Here is an 11,932-nt window from a genome sequence, read left to right on the forward strand (position 1 = left end):
CGCCCCGCGCGCGGCACCGCCCCGGCGCTCATTGGGCCCCGCGGGGCTGCCTCGCCCCGCCTCGCGCCCCTGCGCGCGCTCCCGGCCGGCACCGGCGCCGCTGCGGACGGGCGTGGGGTGCGCGGCTCCGCGGGCTCACACCGCGCTGAGCGCTGCTCCCGGTGCCCCCTCGCTCGCTGCCTGTGTGGTGCAGACCCTGCGTAGCTCCGCGCGCGCACCTGGTGTGGGATGCGGGACGCGGGACGCGCGGTACCTCGTTTGCACGTGTTGCTTGAGTTCATAGTGCTGCACTACGAGTGAATAGAGCGTCTCTTAAGCCCTCGCCAGCCCCGGCTGGGGCTGCAAGGGAGAGCAAAGTTCCACACACTGCACCAAACCCTTCCCTTAAGGTGGAGGGACGGAGTGGGATTCACCTGGAAACCCTGCCATGAGGCGGGAGTGGTGCTGAGTGCAGGGCCATCAGCATCACTGAGCCCCCCTAGGGCAGCACTGAAGTCTGGATAGCCCAGTCTCCAGAACGCTCAGGAGTGCCACGAGTCTGGGGTGTTGTTGGGTGTGCACACAACAAATCACCGGAGGAGCTACACTGGAAACAGGCAGCTTTACACGAGCAGGTTGTATTCTTCCAGCAAGAGCATTTCTGCACCACTTTCCAGATGGAGTTCTTGGGAACACCTCGCTCACTGAGCTGAAGGTCCCCCGGGGTCTAACAGTCTTGGTCAGATCCTGTGTCTACCAGCTGAAAGGACATTCCAGCTCCATCTCAACCAGCAAAAGACCCTAAATACCAAGATTGCATCCTCAGCTGGAAGGGGCCCATACTGCTCATCGCTCAGCAAGCAGCTGTACAAAAGGAAGCAAGAAGGTGGGGTGAGGAAAGGCTCTATTTAAAACAGCAAGGGCCACGTATGAAAAACTGCCAAAACAGTGTTTGCCCAGGCAGTCTCCTCACTGCTCGCCCCCAACCTGCACCATGCACAGAAAAACAATGACAGAGCAAGTGCAAGCAGAAGAACAGAAGAAAAATCTATTAAAAATTTCCCATGCAAATGCAGGATCAAATTATTGCTAATGGCTCACTACCAGCTCTTTTTCACTCTGAAATTTTGAACAGGGATGAACAATGGAAGTCCAAACTGTGTATTTGTTCTAGGAAAATGCCTGCCAGGGAGAGATTGTTAAAATATATTATGGATACGTGTCTAATAAGCTGGAATGTGCAACATGTGTCATTGGTTAATGGATTGTCGGAGCCTGTTGCTGTCCACAGACTGCACTATTTATTATCCCTTTATTGTTTCTATTAAGCATGACTGACAAAATTCCCATTATCTGGGCAGCAAAAAGTCCCGCTTTGCAGGAATTCAGAGAAACCCAGAAATTTCATTTTGTTCAGAGGTGCAGGTGCTCCACGATGCAAATTGTGCCTTTCAGCAGAGCAAAAGGTGGGCATGCAGTCAGTGATATGGATGAGGAGTCATCCTTTACCCATTTTCATTTCTCCTGGTGCCTTACATGGAATACCAGCACACAGGCTGCAGCTGATGTGAGCCACATCACACCAGATAGCTACCACACCTCTTCTGCATCTCCTTCATTGATTTGATGATGGATTTGTTTTGTTTATGCAACAGTTTGGGGTACAGCATTGTATTAGGTCAGGAATCAGTTGGACTGAATTGCAGAACACAAAGCCTGGTATTTGAAGCACTCCTTTATATACAATATTGCAATCTGTATTATGTTTATGGCCTGAATTACAGTTGTCTAAAAGGCATTCAAGCATCTCCTGTGTTCGTCTTCAAGCCTGCTGTGTGTATTTCATTTAAGTACAGGGAGCTTGTCCTGCTCCAGGTAAGTACACAGATATTGTCAAGCATGCCATTAGAGCAAAGAATTACACACAGCACCAAATAGGTGCCATTGAGGCATCTCTGCTCAGATGAGGGAGTGCTTTAGGATTTCAAGCAAATTAGAAAACAACATTACTGCTCTTTACTGGATCTGGCTTCACAGTGGGATCTGACATTATCTTGACAATGACTCCCTGCAAAAATAACGTTTATTTATCAACAAGGAGATGTGTCAAAAGCAAGTTAAAGCTTCTAAAAACATGCAACAAAACTAAGTGGCAGCCCTTTCTTTCAGTCACTCTTCTAGGTTGTACCCAAAATCCACTGGCAGGAAGAAAGAGAACTCACATTTTAACTGAAGACTTTCCCTAATGGAGTGATTTTCACTCATTTTCCCTAGTTTTCACTCCAGCATTACTGACTTTTCTTGGGGTAATAAAGTCTAGGATGCATCTAAGTGGAAATAAGGGGTGAATCCCATCCCATCCGTGGACCAACAATACTGTCATGTTCTGTAGCACCTCCAGCCCCAAGCCCAAAGGATGCTCTCCCGCCGCAGTGTCTGCAGAAGCATTCCCAAGGTGACAATTGCAGACTGTCTGATATCCATCAGGACTGCAACATCAGCCTCATGAAAATCTGAAGCTATTTTCCTGAGCACAGGCACATCCATATGGCTTGTCCTTTTAATGTGAGGGTAGCAAAGTGTGCAGGTTTGTCCTGGAGGAGAAAGCAGAAGACTTGCTCCAATATCAGAGGCAAAGTCACTGGGCTAGTTGTCTGCCAGCAGATGTAGTAAGAGCCAAGTCCTTGTCTCATATCCAGGATGATAATTTCCCTTGTTACAACTGCTCACACCATAAAAAATTCACTTAATCATCTACCTGCCTCAAGCCTGCGAGTAATGAGAGACAAGATCGTGTGTAGCCGATTTTATCACATGCTCTTATGAAGTTCTCCACTGGGAAAACCCTGAATCAATTAAAACACCAAGGAGAGATGTAGGAGAGGGATTCATACTCCCCAGTAGATGCTCACCAGGTTATAAACACATTTTACTTACTCTGTGGATTGGATGGATGAGCTCCATGGGGACAAGGTCAGCTGAGCCATGCCTATAACAGAGGAAATCACCTTGGGGCAGGGGAGAAGGGAAAATCCTGGAGCATTTGCTGACATGTCTGCATGGTTTTGGTACATACCTGGCAGTCTACATGGGCATGTTTGGCCTGGATTTCTCATCCTTGCTGTGCTCCTGTTGTGCTGTCTATGGCACAGCTGCATTGCTTGAGATCTCGTAGGTCCTGCTGGAGCCAGGAGCTGCAGGCAGTGATATCTCCCTGTCAAAATGGCCCTTCCCATCTTATTCTGCACCCTGCAGAAGTTGCACTTTCAGGCTTTCATAACCATTTGTGGAGGAGGAGAAGGGATAAGCTCTTCACTATATAACAGTACTCACACATAGCCTGCTGGAAAAAAGAAAAGTGCATTTGCCGTGGGGCACTGGGAGAAATGATGGATTGCCAGGTAGAAGACATCCCTTCCCGCTTTGGCAGGATATTGTATTCTGTGTGCCATACAGGAATGCTGATAGATCCATAAAGCATTAGCCTTTTCCTCACCCTAAAAAGCAGTGGCTGATAAATCACTTGCTCTCTGGAGTTTGTTGGGAGCAGATCACACAGCAGAAACATTGGAGCCTTCAGAGAGATACATCACTTAAAGACACTGCAGATGCCAATAGGGCTGTACATCAAGAATGCACAGACAAATCACTTTCCCTGTCCAAAATGAGATACTTCAGACCTAGAACTTTTTTTCCAAGTATCTACTGGTTTCAGTCACACATCAGAAATGTCTCCCAGAGCCTTGGAAAATCTCTGCACTCCAGTCCTAGAGATCTCCTCTTTTTTTACAAAGGGTTTGAAAAGTCTTCTCTCCCATTAAAGGACACAGAACTGCAGAATATTTCATGGGATAAAATCCCATCCAGATCCAACTTCCCCAAACAAGCTCTTAACTGTGGATGAGGCACAGGTTTTCAGGGGGCAGCTGGCTGTATAGCTAACCATGCAGTCACCTGAAGGATTTTGCATCTTTTGTAAAATTAAAAGTGCACAGACACAGTTGGTGTGGCTCAAAAGCTCCTCCACACACCTTCCATCTCTGGACAACCCAAAGCACAGCATAAAACAATGAAACATGCAGTCTGCTGGAGTTAGGGCCACACTGGCAGTGGGATGCAGCCATCAGGGAGGATGGATGCTCATAGCACTCCTCACCACTGCTCAAGGTGCAGTACCCCTCTCTTCTTCAGCACCTAGCAAGTGGGGCTGAACACTGGCAAAGCTCCCAAGTACAAGAGAATCACTTGAGATGCAGCTCTGCAGAGGGAATCAAACAGAAGAGATGGGAGAAAACTATTCACCATGCACTGCTGCCTCTGCTGTGAGCAAGCTGATATTTTCATTTATCATCTTCTGGTGATTAATCAACAGAAGAGATGTCGCCGGGAGCCAGCCCAGAAGGGATCAGCCCAGAGCATTCACCTATGGAAATAAAGCGCTGCCGACAAGTACCAGCCCAGGGCTGCCACACCATGGGCATCACACTCACACAGAGAGCTGGGATGTAAAACCACAGAGCTGTGGACTAGCTCTGCACAGTGGGAGCAGCTCGACAGCTTCGGGGCAGACATGGGGGACACTCTGGATATAACTCCAAGGAGATGCAGTACTCCCAGTCCCCTGCACAGGCTCAACAGCACACACAGGCTCTGGAGTTGCTGGAGCAAAGGTGATGTGGTGCACAGTGCAAGGTCAGAGGGCAGAGTCAGACTCGACCTTTGCAGTCCAGGCAGACCAGGCAGCCCCAAGTAAGAGCTGTGAAGCTGCACATGCTGACAAAGTCTCATTGTACAATGAGGAAAGCACACAGCTCTGAGATGGGATTTACAGCAGAACCGGTGGAAATTATATTGAATATATATCTTTTTCCCACTCCAAAGGAGGCCACAATGTATTCAGGTGCAATTCCTGGAGTGCTTTCTTCCTGTGCAGTGGCACTACAGTAAAAGTTGATTTATGCCTTATTAAATTATTTCAATGCTTAATATTATATGCAAAAACTCTGTGAAGAGACATAATGGAGGACTGTTTCTGCTGGGCTCATGCAGAGGCTGTCTCCAGTCGCATGGTAATGAGGCACTTCCAAAGGTATCAAAAGTGTTAGACTGCTCCTCAAACACCATTTTGTGGGTAAAAGAGTGGATAGGTGACCCAGTGTCAGCTTTTATACCCAATAATTCAAAAAATTGAAGGGACACAGTGTTCCTCTCCCTCACCACACAGATCAGGAGTCATTGCCAGAGCCAGTGGATTTGGAGAAGCCCCAGCAAGCACCAAGTCCCAGCAAGGGAGGAGGCAGGAGTCCCAGGCAGGATGGCTCTGGGGCTGCCAATGGGCTACTGAGGTGCTCAGCCACTGCGCAGCAGGACAGACACTACCTCTGCTAGTTGACATGTCCCTCTCCAGCATCTTCTTCCTCTCCCTCCCTCCCTCTCAGGCTTCTCTCTCATAAAGTAAAGGTCACTGCACAAAATGGCAAGGAGAAAAAATTGCAAGCCAAAGGAGTTTCTGTTTTTACAGCCACTTTCTTCAAGTACCCACCAGGCCCCTGGGGTTTTTGTGAGCCTCATCCTGCAGAAGGGAAGTGCCTGATGTTCCCCTGTGCACGTTCTGCTCACAATGGGGCTCAGCACTGTTCTATCCCTCTGCTGCAGACACCTCCTGCTCCCAGAGGCTCGCTTGGCCTATTGGAGCTTTTCCTGCCCCAGGTCTCCCATCACAGATGTAATGTCTGTGCTTAGCACAGCTGTGTCCCAGAACCCTTCTCTGCCTGGGAGGTGAAGGTTCCACAAGGTGTGCAGAGTTGTCCCTTGCCATCAGCAGCTCCCTTATCATTTGTCCCTTCAGCCCATCCCCTTGGGATACCACAGCCTTGCACTGACTATTTTTTGTCAGCTGCATTCATGGCCTGACCCTTTGTGTCGGTTTGGACAAATTTGGAGGAAAATATCCTCTGATAGAAAGCAGGTTACAACCACCCCTCCCCCACCAGGTTCAGAAAAAAAAGACATTTTCCTCAGAAGAAAGTGAAAGAGATAAAAAAACTTTTATTTAACAAACACACAGGAAAAGGATAATAATGCTAAATAATGAAACCTCTTGCTGTGGAGAGAAACCTGGGAAGATTTCAGCGTCCTTCTGTAGGTGCGGTCTCTCTCCTCCTCCTCAGAGGTGGGTCCGTGTGGACCCACCTCCAGGGCCTTGGTGGAAAATTCTCCTGGTGTGTTCTGATGTTGAAACAGTCCAGAAGAGAAGAAGGGAAAAACCGAAGTCCCAGGAAAACAAAGTTCAACTCTCCATCTCCCTCCAGAGAAAAGGAGGTGAAAGCTGGCTGAAAAGCAAGAAGGGTGCTTCCTCCGCTCTTGCTGCTGCAGCAGGACGCAGAGGAGTGTGTGTCCTTGAACAACTGTTTTGAAAACTTTGCTCAGTTTTTTTCTCTCCCCCCTCTCAGGCTCAGTTTAAAGGCACAGAAAAGCACAAAGTTAATTTCTTGGCATAGAGCAGTGATAGGGGATACACATCATAAAGTCACCCCAAGACACCCTTCCAGAGGTGATGGCAGCAGTAGCTGCCCAAGAAGCCACCAAGTACTCCTCATGGATGGCTGGGCTCAGAGCTCAGCACACCTTGGGCTTTTCAGAATCAGCATCCTCACTTTCATTTGTGAGGATATTAACAGATCTCAGAGGGCTTGGCTATTAAGATTGCATCCTTCTTGCACAAGCCAAATATTAATTTAATAAAAGAACCTAGTAAGATTTAACACTGGTGTACTTGAAGGCATTTCCCAAAGAACAACTAATTATCCTGCTGGACGCTTAGGCAGGTTCACTGCTCTGTGGAGGACGACAGTTTATCGACAGAAGGGAAGTTTTGTTTTAAAAGGAGCCTCACTAAACATTCACATTTATCTCATTTCCAATCAGTTAGAATAATGAACCACCTTACACAGAGAGATTTATTTTATTTTTAAATGCTAAACTTTCCCGCATACAATGCATAAATGTCGGACCTCTCAAACAATTCTTTGGGGATTTGGTTTATATTATTACTATTAAACATGAGCCAGAAATTGAGAAGCAGATAAGTGTGATGCAAACGTAGTTTCTCCTTACTCCCCCTGTTCTTTAAGTAAGACTGCAAGACCCACCTGAGCTACAGATGTCTCAAGTAGAAATCCTCCCCAAATACAGAAATCACTGTGCGAGCATGTTACAGGAACAGGATGGGAAAGAAAGGGAGAACAAGTCACTGTGCTCCATCCACTGGTCCATGTTATGACTCTGGTATAGGGCACTTCAAAGGTTTTCCATAAACTCAGGGATTAGTGCAAGTAGCTCAAAACTTCTCATTAATGAAGAAGGAACAAAGCTGTTGACAAATGACTCCAGAGAGCTTAGCCAGCAATGGAAAAAGCAAATAGAAACAAACCCAGGCTTGTTATTTTTAGTGCTTTGGGGTTGTTGAAATCAGTCTCCTGGTACTGGAGGTGCGGGGGACCTGACCGGGCAGGACTTGGAGCTGACTCTGCCCAACACAGGACCCAGAACCATAAAACACAGGTGAGAAGAGCAGGGACTAAGGCCCTGACTGGGGGGCATCTCCAGAGGAACCTGAGTGCAAGTGGCATTTTAGGACATCATTTTAACCTCAGCCTAGCTGCAAGCATTTAGAAAGAAAAGTGACCACAATGTATTATTCAATGGTCTGTTTTAGAAGAGAGTGAATAATTTAAACAATACATGCTTAGAGCTGAGAGACTTTACTTCCCCTTGCCCCCCTTTCTCTTACTGCACCTTCTCTGAGGCCAGCAGTAAATGTCCTGCTTATTTTGGCAGTGTGGAGCAAGTAGCATTCAGGTCTTACCCATGGCCTTTAGGGATTTTTCACCATTAGTGACCTGGGCAAGAGTAAAGAAGGAAGATCTTAGGGAGAAAGAGGTCTGGCTTTATTAGAAACGGCTCTCACAAATGAGAATTGTTGTCAGTCAGCAGTATTTAGTACTCACAAAGTGAGTGTGGGTGGCTTTGGTTTAGTGTCTTGGTTTGAAAGACAGGTGTCTGCTAAGGAAAGGCAGGAGCCCCCCTTGGAATGGCAGATGCGACCCCCCCTTCCCTCTGTGTTATTATAATTCCAAAATCAAGGGACCCTTAGGCAAAGACATGGAAAATAGGAATAACAGTTCTTTACTATTATATATCCATACGTGTATAACAAGTCAAACAAACAACAATAACTACGGCAGTAACAGCAAACAACCACAAACCCAGTCCCAGCCTTCTCGGCTGTCAGGCCCTTTCCCCTCGGGTGCAGTTCCGCTCGCAGCCGGCAGGGGCGCTGGCGGCTCCCGGTGAGCAGGGCAGGTGCGATGGTTCCCCCGCGGCTGCAGGGGGCGCTCCGGAGCGAGCTCGGGGAGCACGCGGCACCGGTGCCCTGGGATCCCGGGGAAGGATGGAACAAAGGCTTCACAAACCCCTGGGCAGCCGATCCCGGACTCTCAGGAACAGCAGGCTGGAACGGCAGGCTGGAACGGCAGGGATGAGCACAAATCCCAGGTGGCAGAGGAGATGTATCCAAACGGGGAACCCCCCGGAGGTCTGGGCAGGCAGGGTGAGCAGGGCTACAACGCAGTGAAGGCTCGACACAACGGCAGGGCAGGGCAGCCACAGCCCAGCTCCCAGCGGGGCAGGGAAGGCAGGTTTTGGGATCCCAGGGTTTCTCCAGCAGAAGGAAAAAGCAGCCGAAGAAAGCAGCCTCCCTCTCTGTCCAAATGCCGAAGACCCGACTGTCCCCACACCCAGGTGAAACAAAAGAGTAGCCAGATGCACCCCACCCTCAATGGTTAGGTCTTTGTTTTTCTTAACTATCCAGCCATTTGTCCCCCTAGCAACATGTATGGGGAAAATTCCTTTAACAGAAAAAAACCCCAGGAGAACTCCTAAAACCCCAACATTTGGCTTCCCCTGGAAGGCAAGACTCTGATTCGGCAAGAAAGTATATTCAGTTTAAGAGCAAAATACCTCATATTTGTGTGATACAAAGCACTGAACCAATACAAGCACACACTGTCAGTCCAAGCACCTTGTGAACACATAAAAGGTTCACTCTGTTCTGCAGAGTTTCTGCCAGACCAGGCATTGCCAAGGGAACACAGACCTATCCTCACTCACAGGACAGGAATCCTGCCACAGAGAGGTCCCACTGGCAGCACAGCTCTGACACCCTCCACATGGGCCAGCAGCATCCAACCCTTTGGGACCCCTATCCACAAAATTACTTAATTCCAAAATGCAAAGCCATCCCATTAAAAGCAGCCCTGCCCGCAAATCCCTGGCTGAATCCAGCCAGGAGTCTTAGAAGATAAAACTTGAGTACAAAAGGAGTCACTGATAGTCTTGTGCCAGTCTCTTAAGCATCGACAGGAAGACCAAGCAGAGGTGAGCGTTGAAGTGTTGGGATTTAGAGTGCGGAAGTTCCACCCAGATGCCTCCAGACCAGACAGCCTTGGGAGCTCCTTCACTGCCTCACTCCCACAGCTCTCCATTTGCTACACAGGATAATGGTTTTACTTTGCTTTACTGGGAAAAGCAAGGAGATACATTCATAAGTACACTGAAGAGGATCAGCAATGACAGCACCGAAGTCACCCTCATGCCTTCCTCAGTGACAGCCCAAATGGACAGGGCCAGAGATGCCTCTGTGTCTTCCTGGGACTAGCATCGATTAAATACTATGGAGAAACTGCATATTTTAGCAACTTGTGACAATCATGAAGATGATCAGGTTCCTACCTTGGAAAAACGCTTTGATAAAGTTGCCAACAGGAAAGCAGCTAATTCCCACGGTCTGGGCTCAGGCAGCTGCAACACCAGAAATCTCCAAGGTCCTGAGAACATGAAGATGCTGTCTTCATTTCCAAATGGATTTCCACATTTATTAGATATTTCTGATAGAAATGTACAAGTAAGACAGATCCAATTAGTTCATCTAATGGTCTTGCATGATGAGATTGGCCTAACTATCTAAGCACAGGATTTTGCACACATGAAAGAGCATTCCCATAAAACAGAAAATTGAATTTAGCAATTTGGAAAGAAAATTGACAATCTTTTGAGAAAACTAATAGCGTTTTACTGTGTAATATAAGCTCACCTATCTAGTGTGGAAAAAACATATCAAGCATTAAAAAAACAACCGTTCCACTAAAAGTAATAATAATAAAACTACCTCAAATTATTTCTTATTACTCTTCTTTGTTCATTTTCAGACTCTCCAGAAACAGGAACTCTCTGTGCTTCTGACTGATAATCTCAGCAATCCCTCATAGAGCTGAAAATGGCACACTCCCTGCAAGCTGCCATCCAAAAAAACAAAGGGACATTTTCTGCTTCGTCACCTAAAGGTTGGCCCTGAGGCTCAGATCATGGTTGGTGTGAGCTGCCCAAGCTGCAATTTCATGGCACTGTTGGCTGAGACCATGTGAGGAAGTTTGTCTCTTTTCCAGAAATATTTGCAATCACCTGAGGCCTTTATTTGAGGAGACATTAATCCATAATCTATTGGATCAGAAGTACTGGGTGGATTATCTGCTCTCCTGTCACCACAGTTTCAAATTGCCTCCTGTTTCATCTGCCCCTCACCCATTTGTGTTGGTCTGGAGGCATCCAGATTCAATCTGAAAATGCTACAAGATGGAAACTCTGGGGTTTGTCGTCCTTCTTTCCCTCCTTCCCTGTGCCCTCTGCTCCAAAACACAACCCCCCTTCTTCTCCTGCATATGTCCTGAAAACCAGTGGCTCCAGCCACGCCTCTGCTGCCCCTCTACCCCCAGGGTTTCTCTCCAGGGAGGCACAGGATGCACAGAGCTGGTAGCCCTGGCAGAATGCCTTTGTCTTTTAGGCTGTCAAACCATAGGCTATGCACTCCAACAGCAGCTAAAGCTATCAAGCATGGCATTAAAATCACCTGCATCTTAGGTTTCTCAAATCCCCAGCTTTGCCATTGCTGTGGCCACCTGAAGCCACCCAGTGTAGTTCTTCTGTCACCAGCATGATGATAAGAGCTGAGCAGGTCAGGAGCTGTACAAAAGAAACCTCCTCCATCCCTGCTGTCTCTCCCAAATCTCTCACTGGCATTCACCCCTGAACAAGGCAGCAGGGAAAGACGCTCAGAAACAACATTCCACAGCTGAGAAAAGAAGAGTTTGCCTCTGATGAGATGGTTTGAGGCACTCGGCATCAGATGCAGAGCACATGGCACTTGTATTGGCTCAGTGATGCACGGAGATATTTACCTGACCCCTCAAATGAAGGCAAAGTGTTTCAATAGCTGCCAAGAGCACAGAAAGTGGCTTCAGAGGCATAGCTAGAAATTTCTCATAAGCAGTGAGAAGTGCAAAATTAAAAGCTGTGCCAGTGTTTCTGCACTGGATTTTGGGTTATGACTTGTTTTAGATTAATCATGTATCTGTCGCGTTTGAAGCATTCACATCCACCATCAGCTCATTCTTAAATGCTGCTTCTGTTTTCCAGGTTGCAACAACAGCAGAAATCCAAAAGTTGGTCCCACAATGTGAAAAGAAAACCTCCCCCTCCAGCTGCACTGCTTCTCTAGGTTATAATGTGTGGAAAGGGAATTAATTAACCTAGGCCGCTCTCTGGTACACACGTGAACTCGCCACAGCCCGTGTACCAACCTGCTTGGAAATGCTGGCTTAGCAGGCAGGCAGGCTCTAAATACAGCTGCAGATGGAATCCCTGAACGTTCCACTGGTAGTTTTGAACAGGAATAACTTGACATTTAATTCTGGGACAATAGTGAAATGTCAACATCTGTTGTGGAAAAACAGTATAATGATTAAATTAACACCGCTTGCATCTTTTAAGGATGTGGTGGTGTTAACATCACACTGGGATCTGCTTGGACAAAACCATATTGAGCTTTTACGGTTTA

The sequence above is a fragment of the Corvus kubaryi genome, unplaced genomic scaffold (genome assembly GCF_017639235.1).
Source record: "Corvus kubaryi isolate FWS band 111438036 unplaced genomic scaffold, C.kubaryi_AGA036_p1.0 37322, whole genome shotgun sequence".
Classification (NCBI taxonomy): domain Eukaryota; kingdom Metazoa; phylum Chordata; class Aves; order Passeriformes; family Corvidae; genus Corvus; species Corvus kubaryi.